This window comes from Anastrepha ludens, chromosome 4, assembly GCF_028408465.1.
Source record: "Anastrepha ludens isolate Willacy chromosome 4, idAnaLude1.1, whole genome shotgun sequence".
Classification (NCBI taxonomy): domain Eukaryota; kingdom Metazoa; phylum Arthropoda; class Insecta; order Diptera; family Tephritidae; genus Anastrepha; species Anastrepha ludens.
Window position 1 is genome coordinate 62,437,925 of NC_071500.1, and position 19,987 is coordinate 62,457,911.

At 34.3% G+C, this 19,987-nt stretch overlaps 2 protein-coding genes across 3 annotated transcripts in view; one reads left to right on the top strand and one right to left on the bottom strand.

Annotated features, from left to right (window-relative positions):
* LOC128859538 (transmembrane protein 184B) overlaps positions 1–8,742 on the bottom strand; it is a 54,302-nt gene extending 45,560 nt beyond the window's left edge. Inside the window, exon 1 of one of the 2 annotated variants that reach the window (XM_054096439.1) lies at positions 8,279–8,742. The gene's annotated coding sequence lies outside the window, so the exon portion shown is untranslated. The remainder of the gene's footprint in view (positions 1–8,278) is intronic. The other variant, XM_054096440.1, reaches the window with a different exon arrangement.
* Positions 8,743–12,129: 3,387 nt separating this feature from the next.
* LOC128859539 (probable WRKY transcription factor protein 1) overlaps positions 12,130–19,987 on the top strand; it is a 54,884-nt gene continuing 47,026 nt past the window's right edge. Inside the window, exon 1 of the mRNA XM_054096441.1 lies at positions 12,130–12,316. The gene's annotated coding sequence lies outside the window, so the exon portion shown is untranslated. The remainder of the gene's footprint in view (positions 12,317–19,987) is intronic.

A 19,987-nucleotide genomic window follows, 5' to 3' on the forward strand; every position in this document is an offset into this window, starting at 1 on the left:
AAACAGCAGACAAAAAACATTGCAGACTCTGTAGCTTAACAGCCGACCAAACAACCAGCCAACCACTTAGCCAGCCAGTCAATCATTCAACCAGAAACACCCGCTAGCCTTGAGAAGCGTTATGGCTACATTACTGCATACTTCTGCGTGAATTTGATGAATAAAAGAAGCGAAGTCAACAACATAAGTAGATACAATTTTAGAGCAAGCACAACACAATGGAATAACAGATAACAACAACTTTGCAAAGTGACGCCAACGACACGTTTGCAGATAATTGTATTTATGGTGGATATGCCAGAGAGCAGCAAAACATCTCTCGGACTGAGACAACAAGCTCATGTAGAATAGCACGAAGCAAAACAAAGCGAAAAATAACAACGTGTACAGTTAACAGTTTTCCTTTTTGGTACAAACGCCAAGTATCCGTAGTTATCAGATCACAAAAAGGTAAATTTAACTGTAATTGTTGATTATAATTATTAAATACGCCTGAAACATTTACGAAGATACAACGGTGGGTAAACTGTAAAAGTAATGTCAAGTGTTGAATCAGCTGATTTCTGATGAATTTTTTCCGCATCTGCGGTAATCTGTATGTGTTAGGAAGGAGTGTTGGAAAAGAGCAAATTTTTATTTTCGAAAAAAAAAATTAATTTATAATTTTGTATTTAATTATATACATATATGTTTATGTAATATAATTACATATGTAATGTAATTAAATTAATAATTTTTTTTTGTAAGCGGATAAGGCATATGAAAGTGGTCACCGTCTCATAAATAGTTGACGAAATTCATAAAATGATAACAGGCGATCATCGAATTTAGGTATGTATGTACATAAGTGCTAGAAATGACTGAAGTCGTGAACTAGAGAGCAGAGACTTAAGCAGATATCACAGTTATTGATAAGAGTTATAATTTTTGTTAACTTTGTTTATAGAAAACCTTTAATCTTACTTCCAAGAGGGAATATAAGAATAATCCTAAGGTCTTGGAAGTCTTTTGCAATACCCCAGTATGTCCCTTGCAGTCAAATCGGCCGATTTCACACGAATAAGTTCACATCTAATTCAAGAGTTATTTACTTTGATTCAATCCGCTCTCGTGATCAACACAATTTTGCAAAATTGTCCAAGGATCAGGTTGTTTTTTCTCGACAAAAAAAGAACAGTTTTCTCATCTAGATTAGTGTTATGATTAAAATTTATACGAATAGGGTTCTCCTTCGGAGGTGAATAGAGCCCGTCTAAAACCGCCCTAATAAATATAAGCAAATATTTTGCATTTCACTGAAACCAAATCTTTGGTGATTTGGTGCAGATTTATATATTAAAAATCATGAAGTATTTGGAAAGTATTGCAAACAAATCAAAAGTGAGTGGAAAATGAGACCTTTTTTATATAGATAGTTTTATGACAAGGACTTATCTAAGGTACATTATCCTAGAATACTAATTTTTGACTACATTTTTCAAGCATTTTAGACCATTTGACGTACATTTTTCGTGGAACTCCTTAAGGAGTTACATGGGTTTCGTCGGGTAAACAAAGGCCTATTTTCAATATTTTTTTTCTGTGTAAAAAATTATTTATTTAATTCAAACTTTTTCTGTCTTATAGATACATATTTAAAGAATAATGTCTGAAATTTTCAAAAAAAAAAAAATTAAAACTCCTCCATTGTGATGTCATTTCCGGTGACCCCTCGAAAAAAAGTTGCGTCCGCGTTGTCAGCATAACTCCTGATTGGATCATCAAAAATGAAAAAACAAAAATTAGAGTTTTAGTTAAGACCATAAACTCGTGCTTGAACGAAGGAAAGAAAAAAAGTAAAAATTGTAATTTTGGCACACATTTTTCCAAAAAATGAAAATTTCAGACCAATTTGCTTGACATTTAGTTTTTTTTTTTTAATAGTTGTAATTGAAAAGAAAAAACAAAAATCCTTCGTTCAAGCACGAGTAAATTGTATCTCGAACACCTGTGTAAAATTTAATCAAGATCGGTTGAGTAGTTTTCGAGAGCATGTGACAACCGACTTTGAAACACGGTTCCGAGAAAAACGCGTTTAAAATTTTGAGTAACAATAAAAGAGGTTGGAGCGCACACCTTCCAAAGCCTGTATCTCCGAAACTATTATTCGGATCGACTTGAAAATTTAAGATAATATTCTTGAGATGTAGAAATTAATAAGCCAAAAAAATCGATTTTTTGAACCCACGAAACCCATGTAACCCTTTAAGAAATCGATGGATACTGCCAGTATGTGAATATGACAAAAGGCACAACTCAACGGTATTCTGCTCTGAACGAGAGATTAGCAGACCCCTTTAGCTGCAGAATCACTACAGTATTTTTTAAATAGAAGTCAGAGCGTCAGAGCTAATATTCGAAAACAACTTGGCGAGTAATGTGCAACCGTTGGTATAGATCTCGCAAATTTGGGGTATTTTCAGGATTTTTTTTTTACAATAAAAAACAATTAAAAACAATATTTGAATTTTTTAGGCTTTTTATTTAACTTCTTTTACATAAAACTTTTTTTTTAATTTTCATAATTTTAATTAATTTTGGATCTTGTATTTATCTGAACCGCAAAAACCAAAAAAATATTTATCAGTATGACTGTAGCTATCGAAAATAGAGAAATACAAAAGATTCGAATTGATGGCGATTGTTTTCCGGAATACTCGTCACATGATTCACATCGATCGCTATGAAAAGCCGAACATGATCACCCAGAGGAATACTGAATCGACGGCGACATGAAGCATACTAAAGGGTTTTCCAATAACAGGTGTTATCGCTATCGAGAGATGATTAACGATTTTGGATGGTATTGATCTGGACAGCGTTTATTTTCAACACGACGGCGCTACGTGCCACACAAGCAACGAAACCATTGATCTTTTACGGGATGAGTTTTCGGACGGTGTTACCTTTCGAAGAGGTGATTACAGTTGGCCACCGAGATCTTGTGATTTAACACCTTGTGACAAGGTCGATTCAAGTCCTCAAATATGGAATTCGAGAGGGTATCGAGGATCATTTATATTGAAAAATCGCATTTTTCTTTGAATATCAAAATAACACCACTTATTGGAAAACCCTTTATATACCACGGAGAAAAATTTTCTTTCCCTTTGCAAAATTCTATCATTTGAGTAACGAATTGGTTTCTTCTTCGCTTCCATATTTTTCGAAAATTTTCACGGGTTTTCTAATAGAAACGATTTGTCAAATGAATGAAATATGCGCACATAATTTAACGACTTCCACCAATCGTAATACAAATATGGATTTTTCTTGCCTTCTTTTCAGTTCAGCTTCACAAACGTGAAGACGAATACAAGCATTTTCGACTTTCGCGATGAAGATTTCTGGCAAAAAAACCTGCTTTTTTTAGAGTTAAAAAACTCGTTACTCATTCAAGCGATGACCAAACTGTTTTGATTTGACTCATCCTACATGATCAGAAAATTAAAATAAAATAAAACAACAAACACACATATAGTATATAAGTAGAAAAACGTCTGAAAAGCATTAATTTGGAAAATAAATGGAGCTGATTTCACGTACCCAAGCGAAATGTGAAGTTTCGTTGATGATGGCGAAGAAATGAGAGTAAAAATGTAATAGTAAAAGAGGCAAACTTTATAACAAAAATGTAGAAAGTAAAATAAAAGGGCAAAGTAAAATAAAAAAGCAACAAGCCTACGTTTACTGTTATTTATCATTACCTCTTTTTTGCAAGGTGATGGGGGAAAACAAACATGCTAATTTAGGCTTCTCACGGCCAAACAATAAACGTTAAGACGAGCAAAACGAAAACCTACGAAACGCTAATCGAAGCAAATTGTCACAAAGCTACTGACTACTTAAACAAAGATATTTAATGCATTGTATACATACATATATATGCGTATATATTTATGGGCTTTTGGCAGCATAACTTTTATCGATTTAAACCATCCCCTCTCATTTAGAGAATTATTTAATTTTCAGGTAATATTTGAACATTTAATCAGTGTGGTTTTAGCTTCATTTTAATACAAAATTTATTATTTCAATGAATAATCCTAATGTACTGATCTAAAACCAAAACATTTTAAAGTCAGACAAGCTGTTTTGTCAAGAGATAGCACTTTGATCAAACAGTTCTGGGAACAACGGCCAAGTGACGCTCTAAGTCAACTGATTTCATTTTTTTGGTTGCCATATCCATTTTAACAATGGTTTCGATTTAGCAACGAGTTTGTATTAAACTTTTCCTTCGAAAGGGATTCAATAATACTCGAAGGAAAATATCCATTTACGAGTGGATTGAACGCTTCAGTAGAGATCGTGAGTCCATCCGGGATAATCATAAGTTCATTGAAAACTGACATTGCTACTAGATCCGTTCAGGACATTTTAGCTGCAAAGTTGGCGGATGATAATGAAATAAGAGGCAGAATAGGAATGGCTAGAGCTGCCTTCATGAAGATTAAAAAAATACTGACACGCCGGGACGTACCAATTAAATGAGAGACAAGATTTTTAAAATATTTGGTCAACACTCTTATATGGATGAGAGGCCTGGACATTGAAAACAATGCATACACTGACTAGAATCTTTCGAAATGTGGTGCTATAGAAATATGATGAGAATAAGCTGGACTAACAAAATATCAAATGACATAGTGGTAATTAGAATGCACACATCTAGGAGCATGCTAACGGACACATAACAAGAGGTGAGAAATACGATCTTTTAAAACTGCTGATACGAGAAAAAAGTGAAGGACAAAGAGGAATTGATAGGAAATGACGTTGCTACACAACATCAAGGAGTGGGCAGGTCTCAAAACAATCGGCGAACTAACGGTGGCAGCGAGAAACAGACACAAATACAATGACATCATTAATAATATGACCTGACAACCGTACGGCTAAGATCAAAATAACGTTTGTATGTAATCGCGAACATCCAGCATGGATACGCCGATTAAGAAAAAGAATTAAAATAACAAAGCGTTTATTTCAGAAATACATTTCATATTGAATGAGGTTTTCTGCAAACAATTTCAATGTTATAATTATAAAGCATAAGCTATTACGACAAACTGATAACATTTGAATTGATTAAGTTGAAGAGCGCAGGCTTTCAGTTGAATAGTCGAAAATGTGTATTATTTACAAGTCTTTCATACCGGTTTTAATCTTCATGTTCCTAAAAACAAATGTGGTATAGAATACCTATATCCACATATAATTATTTCAACGATTAAGTCCAAGTATGTATTTATGTTGAAGTGAAGTAATCGTTTGAAACTAGTTTTAAGTAACCCGAATGCATTTTCCACAGCAATTGTTGTGGAAGAATGTAACTAAACGCATTTGTTTCCTCTGCTTCGTACTACCAAAACAGAAGTTTTAAATCAGTGCTGTCAACACACATAAAAAAAAGTTCCAGGGGAATTATTTTTGGTACTGCGATGGAGAACCCCAAAGGACGATAAATTTACCAGGTTTGACCAATTAGCAAGGATGACAAACAAAATTGTGCGAGAAACTTCGGTTGCCACGTCATAGGGTACTCGGCAGCTGATTTCTGCCCGCTCGTTTCACAGGTAGTAACACAGTCGTCCAATCAGACGTTGTTTAGACGATAACTAAGCAACACAAGCGGAGGCTGTGTTGATTTTACGGCAACGAAGTAACACCAGCAAATACTCTGTTGATTTTTTCGTATATCAACAACACAATCTCAGTTTTTTGTAAACACATCCCTTGTTTCGTCAGCCTATCAGCTGATTCTCTGAAATCCGGTTAACGGTCAGATATTGGCCACACGTGCAAAATTTTTTTCACCGTGGGATAACTTAAGGAAACACGCTAATACATACATATGTTTGTGCATGTAGTTTTCAACCAACTTGTGCGCGCATATTGACAATCACAAAAAGAAATACAAGGTGAGCCTAATGTTATTCCGATACGGGTGATGAATAAATACTCGATACTTTAAGGTAATGAGTACTTTTTGTACTCTATTCTTTCGTGGAAGTACTCAGGTGGGTATCGAATATGCCGTTTAAGTATTTACTGTTTTTTGTCTAGATTTTTCGTTTTGAAATTAAATTAATTATAATTCAGAGGCCCCCAAAAAAAGATCTTGAACGTATTTACCGGCAATTAGTGCCGGTTTTCAAGAAAAAATGTTAAAGGTGCGTTTTCCGCCCTTAATAAAGGTTTATCTGTGTGAATTTTTTAATGAATCCGACACCATTAAGTATCGGACTAATCTCTGATAGCATCGATACTTTTCATCGATACTTTTAAGGAACACAGGCGGTACCCGAACAGCACTAGGAGGGTCACCTTTAAAATTTCAAATAGTTTTAAGTAAAAAGTCGGTTTGTTTGGTGGCATGTGGTATTTTTAACTTGAAAGTACAATTCTTATAGTATAAAAACTCATTGACGACGGCAGAGATTAAAATATACATGAATAGACTGCTAACAATTTTAAAGATATATTTCAGACTTAAAAGTGGAGAAATGTAGACAAAGTTTTGTAGGAGGAAGTGCGCAGTCGGCCTCTGAAAAATCCTTCTTCCTCCCGAGTCATAATAACTGGATGAACCTCCATCTACGCTTGGTTCCATTGAGTTCGTTATACGCTTCATAAGCAGTGTTTGTTATCTGCAGAATTTTAGTAGTCGTTGTGCGAGAATGATAACAAGTTCCTGGTCGTTCATATTTAGTTTCTGTTTATCCAAACACAAATGCTAGCCATTCATATTTTAAATTAATAAAAACGCAAAACCTCTAAATCAGCTGTTTTGCTTGTCGCTGGCGCTTTCAAAACATTTATGAAGCTGGTTTTATGATGATATCTGCAGACAAGAAAAATTTGACTGTCGCTACATTCTGAAGTGACGTCGGCATTGTGTTTATACTATGTCAGTTAATTAATTCAACTTTATGGAGCTGTATTATACTGAAGGGCTGTATCCGTTCGTTTTCACGCACACGTTTCACAAATTTAGGCAGAAATTGTCCGGAAACCCCTTCTTTCTACCAAATTCAGAACGTAATTTTTTTGCAGTTTTGTTGTCAAGTAAAAATCGACCTTTTCGTAAACCGCAATTGGTAACCAACTTTCTCGTTGAATAAAAAAATATTACAGTTAACACCCTAAAACTCATCAGCAGTTTGAGTTGAAAAAGGTAGATGGCTCAACGTGTATGTGCAAATACATAAGGGAGTTAAAGTTCGTATTTTACTTTTTAAATCTGCATTAAATTTTATAAAACCACGCACATTTTGGTAAAATTTAATTTCAAAACTCATTGACAATTAGAGCTATAGCTTGTAACATCAGACGGACGGAAATTTGTGTAAACAAATAAAAAAAATGGACCTGGTTTGTATCCGATCTCCATATTTTTGCCTCAATATTCAAATCAGATGGCTAGCAATACCTGAACCGGATTTGAGTAATTTCGCTGAATTTATGACAGAGAGATGCAGTTTTCTCTTGCGCGTGACTATTGACCGATAGTAGTAAATCGTTATCGCTTTGTGACCGCCCCTGTATGCTTGCAATTTAACGCATTTTTGAATAATTTTTTATGAGCAGCAAAAACGTCCCATATCCCAAATTGTTAAGCACATCAATAACAGGTGTTGCATAGATTTCATCAAAAGATCTCCATCTACAACAAGCAGAGCCTCTCTTCTAACTCTTAAACTGGAATATGCATGTAACTTTTCACATATAAAAACACTTCTCTAACAAAACTAAAATAAATAAATAGGAAATTCATTGTCAAATAGTCAACACTTTATTGTCTCTACTTAGCTCTAATGCCTTTCAGCTGTTACAATACTGCACATGCGTTGGCTCATACAATTCAATACTCCTTTTTTCATGAACGTATGGTGTATGTTATGAGAATTTATTTCGACTTTTGCAATTTAATGATTTCACTCTCGAGGCGTTACCGACACGCAATAAATGCCTCAAAAGTGTTTTCAGCTCCTTACTATAGTACATTACGATGCCGTCATTAATTGTGGGAATATTTATATTCCGCACCAACTTTTCACTACGCAAGAACTGGTCTCAAATAGACGCGTAGTGTGAAATTAATTTCGATACATTTTTATAAATAATAACAGCAACCTGTCGCACTTTACATTTCATTTTCCCTTTTTAAGTAGAAAAAATATGCAACGCACCAACATTTTTTGCACTGTTTCACTACTTTCCAATTCGCACTAACCTTGTTCGACTGCGTTTTGTAGATATGTGCTGCGTTTGTTTTTTGTTACCGTGACTTTTTACTATATTATTTTTCCAATTCTGATTGCGTATTATTCTGTTTCAGCAGAATAGTTAACCAATTCGCATTTGACAGATTTTTGTAATTTGTAAGTTTTCCCCAATACAGTTTTCCTGCTGGTTGTCGTCGTAGTCACCAACGATTCAATTTGCAAAAGATGACGTTTTTTCGTTTTGCTTTATCTTTTTTGAGTTATTGGTGAATATACACTCACTTCACTTTTGTTGTGAAAATACGTTTTTCCAACTTCAAACACAGTTTACATGTAATTTGTGCGCGATTTATTTTTGATTTGTGCTTAATTTTGCAATTTTTAAAACAATGAAATTGCTTAATTCAGTAACCAACTTCCGTGGACGTTGAAGAAAAAACCCACTGATTAGTGTGAAAAATAAATACGAAGTAACTGTCTAGCAGTGTTGCCAAAACCCGATAGTGGATTTTCACCAACAGGTGCCGCCCCAGAGAGTTTCGTTAAGTATTACATTTTTTTAAACTAGTTAACACAGTTTAGAAAGTAGGTGTGTTTGATATCACCATCAAGAGCTAATACTTTTAGCTTGGTTAATTTAAATGCCTAATAATACGTTCACATATAATTAGATTATCTACATTTTCGTGTTTAACTTCCAATCCGTAATTAATAAGCGAGATTACCCATATAAAATTTCTCTCCCTAAACCTGATATTATAAATAATCCTATACTATTACCATACTTTTTTATATACAACCATGTGTTATCGATAATTATTATTACGAATGTCAAAAGTAAAAACGGCGCCAAGGTATAAACTAAATAAAATGGACGCCGAAAAAGAAAAAAGGTTTGTAGGTATAATTCTAATACAATTTTTGTTAAACATTATTATTATGCATTCATATTACAGAAAAATGTGTGTTCATAAACGCTTTATCTTCTTATAACTTATGATAAAATGTACAATAATTACAAAATTTCGCATGCGTATTGCTGCCATAACTTTTTCAAACCTCAGTAAAATTTTGTTTACGGGTTTCCTCCTTCTGTTTCTTACTAGCAGTCAATTGCGCAAATAAATTCTTATTATTATTCTCATGCCACTCTCCCCTCGCTGAACTACATTCTGACCCAGTGAGAATGACAGTGACTTAAATCACTTTTGATTATATCCTCGCGCTAAGGATGTAAGTTGCATTTTCTGCTAAACATCTCTTGCGACTTCCTGGTTTCTATATTTACTTGTTGCTGCAATTACTTACCGTTATGTAAAAAATGAAGTGAGAATCTGTTATTATTATTTTTTCTTGCTTTTGTAACTTAAGAATGTAATGAAGAAATAAGTAAAAAAATATGCTTTCAGCTATAAATTCATATTGTGTTTATAATCAATTTAAAAATCCTTTCAAGGTGGACGCAAACTTTATGGGTTATATGTAGCTTAGCAAACATCAGTGAACTTACTTTATTTTCACAAAATTTCCTGGACAATGGTTCAGGTTGTTTTAGCCGCCCACCTGGACACGGTGGTAAACCTACCAGATTTGGTTGGAAAACCCCTCATTTTTTAACGCCACCATTAAATGTCATTTTGAGAGTTTAGCAGCCATATTTTTATTTTGTAGCAACTCTCCTTTAAGTAGAAACGAATACATACAATTTTTCTGGGGTATAAGGACCGTCTAAATAGTACCGTATTCGATGATTATATATACTGGTTCCGCATTTCCATTCAAACATTTTGTCCGCGTCTTCTTTGTAAAGTAAGAAGCAAGGATGATAGGTTACGAGGTTTGGGTGTGTAACTTCGGTTGTCACTCTCATTTATTTCGAAAATTAACCGCTGTCATGACCCCGGTTACGTCAGTCATTCAGCTAGTTTTTTGAAATTTGCTGAGAGCCGGTTAGCGGTTTGATATTGGCCACACTTTCTGAATTTCTTCGACGATGGGATTTCAAGTGCATAAAGATCAATAAAAAGTTATTCTGAATTATTATTATTCTGGTTCATTTATTGGGTTCTGTATGGTTTGATAGAAAGCACGGAGAAGTAGATTACTAGCTTACTCAATTCCTTAATTTACATTGATGTTCTAAAGCCTACCTTAATTGCTTTGGACATGAAGAGACTGCATCGACGAAGATACGGGCCATGTGCTTTTCTTATGTTCCCGTTTTAAAAGACTTAAGGAAACACTAGAAGGTAAGCTTGGCTGTAGCGTCACGCCCGAGAATCTCGTGCCCATGATCCTGAAGAGCAACGACACATGGAACGATGTACAGCATGGGGATGCCGAAGTGATGCAGCAACTCCGGGTACAGCGAGCAGGCATGATGTGGAGAGGCGAGCGCCAAGATCAGAAAATGCGGAATTATCGGGAAACTGACGAAACTAGACTTACAGACTTGCCTTTTTATGGTGAGGATAGAGACATGATACTTAGGGGAGTACTGATCCGACAGGGGTGGCTCACTCTTCAAATGATTTAAACAGTGGGTGGTAATACGCAAATTCTACAATATTTAAGTCTTAAATCGTATACTAATGAAATACTTGACGGCATTCCGGGGTGATCGGTACTTTGATGGAAGGAGGTTTAGTTCTATTTAAAGTCTCGCACTGACGGAGTTAGACTATTCGTAGCACTACAAACGATTTTAACGCCGTAGCCAAATGGTTGGTGCGTGACTACCATTCGGGAGTGCGTAGGTTCAAATCTTCGTGCATGAAACAGCAGTTTATAGAAAAAGTTCTTTCTAATAGCGGTCGCCCATCGCCAGACAATGGCAAACCTCCAAGTGTTTTTCTGCCATAAAAAAGTTTCTCATAAAAGCCATTTGGCGTTCTAAGTCAGCTTGAAACTTTAGGTTTCTCCTATTTGTGGTGAGCGTCTTAATGATATTCCATAAATGGAGAAACCAGCTAAGCACCTAATAAAAATGTATGCGCCAACTATTACTATGATTATTAACAATTTTTTGAATCACCATTTAGCGATGTTAAACCACCTAAAAAAACTACCTGCCGTTCGGAGGGCACAAAAGGCCAGGTGGTCGAAGATTCCTCCACAACCAAGTAGGGTCGAAGATTCCCCTACAACCAAGAGTTATAGTATGCAAATTAACGAACTTCATAGTACGCAGAACAACTATCGTAAATTTCATTAAAAAATAAATTCCATACAAAGGAGTGCTCGATCAAAAGAAAAAAATTTATTAAACGAAAAATGTTGCATAGGCTTATAGGAATAGAAGAAACATTTGCCAATACAAAGATTTCGCCTAAATGGAAGTATACCTGCCAAAATACCAAAGTTCATTTCAGGCGGTAAATCTCATCTTTGCGATTTAGCGCTTGAGGTCTGCGAAGAGCGATACCAATTCGCATTATGTTGTATGAGATGGTTTGTATGCTATCAGCGTTCGCATGTCGAAATAGTATAAATACAAATAGGATTAGACTTATAAGACTTATGTCAACAACTTCCCAGTTATGAAAGTTTAGATGAAATGTAAAAAAGAATATTACGTGTTCAAAATTATTAAATCTTTCTTTCATATCATTTAAAATTTCTAAATATTAATTTTTTTTTAATAAAATTACAAATCCGATGAAAAATGAAGCAATAATACATTTGCAACCAAAAACGCTAAAAGTTATTTTTTCTTTTTAAAAACAACATAATTTATTTATAATTTTTATTTGAAATACTTCTTTTTGTACCTACAACAATTTGGAAAAAGTAATTCATTAATTAAAGAGTAAAGGCAACCCTGACTGCATGTCTTTGCCTTGGCAACCACGTATTTAACGAAGGTATACATCTGTCATTTGCTGAAAAAATTTCGTGGTAAAACATTTTCCTGCTGCAGTTAAATTTCGATGGAGGTTTAAAGCCATTTTTAGGAAAATTAATAAATATATTTTTGTCAAAAAAGGTCGTCCATTTCATTGTGGCTTCATTGGAATAGTTTGTTTTCAGTTTTATTGGTTTACGTGGTGAGTAAAGTTTGTTAAGAAAAATTTCTAAAAGAAAAGTTTCGTAATGAGTGAAAATATGGCGCCGCTGCTTTTGCGTTAACGCCATGGCCGACGCCAAAGTAAAAATGTATACGTATTTATTGGTGTTTTAATGCCAGCGGAGTCCCTAAACTCACGTCTGATAAAAGAGAAGCATACGTTTTTACCTATGTAGTTATTGATTTTTGTGAATGTGCTGTGATTAACTGGCTTTATGGATACGTGAGAACTGTGTGTTACGAACAATTTATTGATTTTTCTATTCAGCAGCTGGCTAACTTCTACGAGCCCCGACTGATTTCTTTGAAGTTATTGTGGCTGTTTACTTTTCTAACATAATTGAGATTGGTTCACATCAGGACTTAAATTTCTATATACATATATGCATACTACATAGCTGCACGATATCAAGTACGCAGTTATGACCAGCAACATGGTACCTATTTGGACTTAAGTACACTGTGCAACCGATAACATAATATATAGATATACCTTTGGTAGGGATGATATTTCTTAAGCCAACTTAACATTTTATTTAAGAATTCTACCAAAAGTATATATATATGCTCTTTTTTTTTTTAATCTCTAATGATCTGTTTGCATTATGTATTTTCTTTCTTTTTGCGTTATTAGAAAGTGTATAATTATTTTTAAAGCGACCCTAAAATTTCGTATCTTGCGTATTATCGTGACTAATTTTTTCCATCAGATACATACATTAATTCATTTATTCAATTATTACATATATTTTTACCTCAGTAAGAATGGTTTCATTGTATAATGAGTGGCTCTAGATGAAGCGTTGAAGACTTTATCAAGCTGACGCTTCTTTATCAGTAGCGTATGGGCTTTATCAGTAGCGTATAGGCTTTAAACATTTGAACATTTGAAATCGTGGTTGGTAAACGAAGCAACCGTACTTCCGACAATTGCTTCATACTCAACTATTCATCTGAATTTCTCAATATTTTCTTCTCATTACTTCCCCAAGAAGTTAAATCTCCCACCGTTTTTATTAGTAAACTAAACTCGCTTATTCCTTGTCCTGTTTTCCTTTAAATATTTATATATACACATGCACATTCTGTCAAAAAAGTACCGGGAACTGTTCAATAAAACGCAAAATGAACTTCAAAATAGGCTCCATTCGCAAGTCCAGTCATCAAAGCACCTTTCAAAGGCGTTCTAAAGCTTTTCAATTCCTTCAGCGAATTCTCCTCAATGGCCTCTATCGACTCAAAACGGCGTCTGCGGAGTGGCAATTTGGGAAAAGGAAAAAGTAATAATATTCTTAATTTACCGTAGAACCATTTGGAACGAATTCCGAGTGCACATCATAATCAAAGAAAAAGAGTAGCATGACTTTCACTTTTGACCGACTTTGTCTTGGTTTTGGGTTTCTGCTCATGTGGATAACGCCATTCAGCCGCTTGTTGACTTGTTTGCATGTCAAAGTCATATGCCTACGTCTCATCACCTGTTATGATGCGCTGGATAAACGTTGGGTACAAATTCACTTGCTCAATCATGTATTCAGCCACCTTCTTCCGATGAATTTTTTGAAAGAAATTCAACTCTTTGAACGAATCGAGCAGCCACGCGAATTTATTCGTGAAGCAAGCTAAGGTCACGAGCTACCTCCATCAAAGTTAAATGATGGTTTTCCAGCACCATTTCCTTGACTTTGTCGACGTTTTCATCCGTTGAAGACGTTGATGGGCGACCAGATCGGGGCAAATTTTCCATGACTTCTCGGCCCTCTGCAATACCACTCGTAGACCCGTGTTTTTTATAAAGCACACTCGCCATAGACTTTCTACAACATTTTCAACGATTCGACACACGAAATACCGTTCAAATCACAAAATTGAAGATCAAATTCTTTGTTCGATATTTTTATCCAAAGTAAAAATCGCAGTACACACGTACGGTTGACTGATGTATTATATGCCAAAAACAAGCTCATTTACAGATCACGCTCAAACTCTACGACACTATAGAGGACAGTTGTACCAACATTCCAGCAAAAAAATTCGATATTCGTATGTGTAACGCGCGCTTTTAAAAAGAACATCTCCCTTTGACAGAATGTACTTATGTACACAAGGTGAAGTCCAAAATAAACAAGACTCGAGTTTATTTATTCAAAATAGTCCCCTCTGGCCTCGATGCACTGCGCACTTGCGCGATCTAAAAGCTTTTCAAAAGAGTGTTTCACGTTATTGACCCGAAACTCCTTCAGAATGTCGGTGCAAGCCTTTTGGATGACCTCTACAGACTTAAAACGTTTTCCTTTCGTGGTCAAATGCAATTTTCCGAATAGGTAGAAGTCACAGGGAACCATATCAGGCGAATCCGATGAGTGATTGATGGTGATGGATCGATGAGATGGTGCATTATCATGCAATAAGCGTCAGTTTCCTCCTTCGTGGTATTCAGGGCGAATTCGACGAATGTGATACAACAAACGCTTCAAAACGCCAAGATAGAAAATTCCATTGACGGTTTGGCCCGTTGGCACGACCTCTTGTGTACATTTCCCTTGGAATCGTAAAAACAAATGAGCATCGACTTGATTTTTAACTTCTCCAAACGCGGTTTTTTAGATGCTGGCAAATTTGGGGCGTTCAATTCGTCACTTTGACGCTTAGTTTCAGGTTCATGTTGGAAACAGTACGTTTTATCACCTGTTACAATGTTGCAAAGGAAGTTCTCGTCTTCTCTCGCCTTTTTAATGAGGTCTTTTGAATTTTGAATTCTGAGCAATTTTTGGTCCTCAGTTAACTTGTGCGGAACGAAACGTTCACAGACCTTTTGTAAGCCCAAATGATCAGTTAAAATGCGATAAATCGATATTTTGGAGATATTCAACTCTGATTCCATGGATTTCAACAATGATTCCGGTTAATTTTTGATGAATTTAGGAACGATTTCGATGGAGTTTTCGGTGATTACTGAATTTGCGCGGCCCGTATGTTCATTGCCATTTATGTCCTCACATCCATCTCTGAAACGTGTAAACCACTCATGAGCTCTGGCACGAGATAGACAATCATCGCCATAAACTTTTTTTTTATCAATTCAAATGTTTCGGTAATCATTTACCGATTTTAAAACAAAATTTGATATTAGCTCTTTGTTCGAAATTATATTTTGTAACAATAACTTCGCTTCCACTCAACCGAATGTCTCCAAGCTTTCACTGGAAGTCAGCTAAGATGGCACCATCAAATACATTTTTATGACGCCAGTTGTTATAGCAGCATAAACATTCCCCATACATATATAGGGAATGCTGCTGAAGTGCCAGTCTTTGGCCGGATATAAATCCGGGTCGTTTCGGTTCGTGAACCGACTTTCGTGGGAACGATACCTTCAATGCCTTCGATTTGTATTCCGGAAATTGCAGCAACGGTGGGGTTCAGAAGTACATAACTCTATATCATTGGCCGATTCCTATTTAATGACTTTAAGTAAACTTTATAAATTTTATCTAAAATGCGTGTATATTCATTTTCCATTTTAATCGCAATTTTTATTTAAATTTATAATTTTGACTCAATACGCAAATTTTAATTGGTGTTTATTTTTACTTTGCGATCAGCTGTTATTCTCACTTGCAAATTCTTACAAGTAAAAATGTATCCAGTAAAAACTTCTCTTCAAAATGAAATGTCATTTTTCTCTTTCACTTCCCCCCCTACTTTTCAACTATTTTGGATACATGGGCACCATGTAACAATTGTTACCATAAACACACTCAGAACGTTTTGATGTGTGAACCATATTAGAATTTTCACAGTGGTTTTAATAGTTGATCCCGACAAAAAAAAAAAATTAAGCCGTGAATATTTTCGTACGATAATATAAGCATATATATAGTACATATATATGAAAAAACTCCTCATAGAAATCCATCTGCCTATGCATCCTCTATATATATGTATATATATATAATTGGTGCTTTTAAAACTAAGATAAAAAAAAATGAAAAACATTTTTACTATCCATTTTTTTAATGGTTTTTATTAATATTGGAAAAGTATAAAAACAGTAATAAAAATAAATAAAAAAATCGTGGAATTACAGGCCGACGCAGTGGGGGCTACATAAAAAACGGTGCTCCATGGTTGACATGATTCCAACCCTTGTAGTGATCTAAAACAAATTAAAAAAATTCTTCATTAGTTAGGATGTCGCTATCGGATTACGCAAAATCAAAGAATAGAAAAAAATTCACAAAATGGCGTCAACTTGAAAAAAAAAAACATTTTTTTACCCTCTTTTTTTTACCTTTTAAAATTTGTTTAAAATACTTCAAACTTATATTTTTCAAAATCCGAGGCAGGCGGGATAGACAGATGTATAATAAAAAATTCTTATCAAACTTCAAAGCGATCGGTCAAGTAGAACTTGAGATATCATGACGACCATCTCAGAAAAAAGTAGTTTTGAGAAAATCGCGTTTGAAGTTTGACCATCAATTCCAATAGAATAACTTAGATCATAATATTTACCACTCACTCACTCTGGATATATGTATATACATATATATATTTATCGAGACTTATCACTAATGTCATAATACAGATTTACATGTTGCATAAAACTGGCTTGCATTGATTTGTTGTTTGGCACAAAATGCATGCAAAAAATGTAGATTTAAGTCCGCCAAATAATAAAAACATGTTTTTCAAATATATACTAACATATAAAATTGTAAGTGCGTGTGTATGAGTTCTACTGAGAAACTCCATAACTATTAAACTGATTGATACTATAGTTGCTGGTTCGGTATACACCACCGGCACGAAATTTCATGCTGTTACAACGACAACTCAATATTTGGAACATATGTGCATATTCTAGCTTTATTTGAAAGCAAATTGTCAATTCTTTTCAATAGATTTTAGGGTACATTTATTATGTTATTAGCATCAATTGTCATTAATAAAATCTTTTAGTTTATACGTTACCGGTATGACGCAATTTGTTTCCGCCAATGACAAATAATTAATGATTTTCTTTTTACTCAAGAACCAGATCATCCCATTCCTATGTAAAATCGGTCGCTGAGCCCGGAAGTTCACAAATTTTTTTCTCATGTAGTTTTGGATATATCGCCAAATAATGGGTTTGGATAAAAAAGGCAGATCATAAAAATTTCTAATATAGTATCTGGAGAATCCATGAACCGATCCAAAAAGGTATAGATATATCAAATTAGAGGCAGTAAAATGAAAAATATCCCCGATTTTTTTTACTCTTTTTAAAATACATATTCACAAATAACAAGCAATAATGTAATATAAAACTTGATAGACGAACTAACCACATTCGTTGAAAATTCCATGAAGGACAATAACGTTGAATGTATATACTCATATGGTTATTAAAATAGATACCCCACGTTCGTACGGGAAATGCATGTTTTTCAAATTAATAACAATAGATATTCAATTGTAATTAGTTTTTATTTCATAAATTAATATAAAAAACATAAATAACAATTCAATTATCTTTTAAAACTTTAACTAGTGACAATAGGAACAAAAAGGAAATATTCGAAATAGAAATAAGTACGATACAAAAACAATTCAATGGTTTTATTAAAAATGGTGTTTAAATAATCGGAGTTTAAGGGGGAAGTCTACTGTGAATTTTTCAAAAAATCGATTTTTTTTTTATTAGCTTAAAAAATACTTTGAACCCTCTTAAATAAGGTACAATATGTGTTACAGCTGGCTAAATTTTTCTTCGTTGAAATTTCGACCTTTTCCCGAAGCGCTCCAAAGCGCGTACCTGCTATACTGAAACTTTAAACGCATTTTTCTCGAAACTAAGTTTTTGTATACGGTGTACACGATATCTCGAGTTCTGATAAATGAATCAGCTTAAAAATTTAATTATATATTCTCTGTAATAGTGTCTCTCGTCTGACATAGGATTTTTTTGATATCGTTATTTGTTAAATTGTTATAAACAATAGTAACATCAATTTTAGGCAAAAAAAAAGAAAAAAATTTCAAGAATTTTTTTTTCAACGCCAAAATTTTTTATCGACATAATCCTACGTCAGACGAGAGTCAATACTATGTATATGATAACAATATTTTGTTTTTTTGTTTTAGATCACCGAAACGTAAGATTTCATGTACACCGTTTAGGCACCTAAGAAAAGCGGACCTGCGCTTGCAGAAGTGCCACAGCGGCCATTTTGAATATTTTGACTTAAAATTTTTTTTTCAAAAACTTAAATATATAATAAAGATAAGAGTTTAAATAGATTTTATGTACGAGCAATATTTTGTTAGAAATAAAATCCGGAAAATAAGCCTGTTTTTTCCCTTGTCACAGTAGACTTCCCCCTTAATAAATAACCACTGTGTCCACCCTGACTGCCAGTGACTTTTTGTATTCGATTCGGCATAGAATTCATAATCTTACGGCAGGTTTCTGTCGGAGTGGAATACCATAGTTCTTTAATTTTTTGTCATAAATCCTTCGTATTTTTAAATGTTTCCTTCCCGATTTTAATGTGGGTCAGTTTGGGTGACTGGCTTGGACAATCCATAATTTTTTAACAAAATAATAGTAAAAACCATTCACTTACTAACATTGAGGAGTGTTTTGGGTCCTTATCTTGCCTAAAAAGGCTCCAAAGTGGCATATTCTCCTCAGCACATGGTAGCATCACTTCTTGAAGTATATCCTTTTAAATAAATTTGTCCATTTTATTGGTTATGTGGTGGATAGGCCCTACTCCATACCAAGAAAAGCATCCCCAAATCATTATGTTGCTGCCACCGTGTTTGAATGTTTTTCGTGAAGCGCGTTAAAAACTCTTGTCGTTTAGGACGTCTGATATTTCGCCCAGCATCATTTCCAAATAAATTTATTTTTCTTTCATCGCTCCAAAGTAAGTTGTACCATTTTTTCCTACCCTGTAGACCACACCCGGACTTGTGCTCTTTGGCAAAACTTTCTTTGAAGGACATTATTAGTTATTAAATGAACTATCTAATTCCCTACTTACGTTATTTGAGTGACCACGAAAAATTACACTTTATGAAAATAACCGAATCTGTGCAACCAATAACACAACTTAATATAACCGGTCTCTAAATTTTCACCGAACAAGAGATATCATTGAGAAAAAAGACGAAATTTTGATAATAGATCTACATTTTTTGGGGGAAATCGGTAGATAAAGGAAGCGAGGCTTTAATAACCATATCTGTATGTATGTAGAGGACTTTAACAGTAGAAAGGTTAAATCATTTAGAAATTAGGTTATAATAAAGCATTTAGAAGATTCAGTCATATTTATATCTAATATAACAAATAAACCAGACACCCACAGACGACACAGAGCTGATGGCCTCTGCAGCCAATGCTCAAACATAATTTTAGTACTGGTATTCATACCAGTCACTAAATAATAATAATAATATATCTGATTAAAAAAAAAGAAACTCCATTTCAACAGTCCAATAGAAAAATCCTTTTCTATCTAACCGAAATTTCTATCTGCATTATTTGCTAAGTTTGCTTTGTTAAAAAATATTTGATTTTGAATTTTGTAACTTTCAACCAGTGGATGTATTGTAAAAGGCCAAAAAGAAGACCGAAGAATTTCGGAGCTGAAAG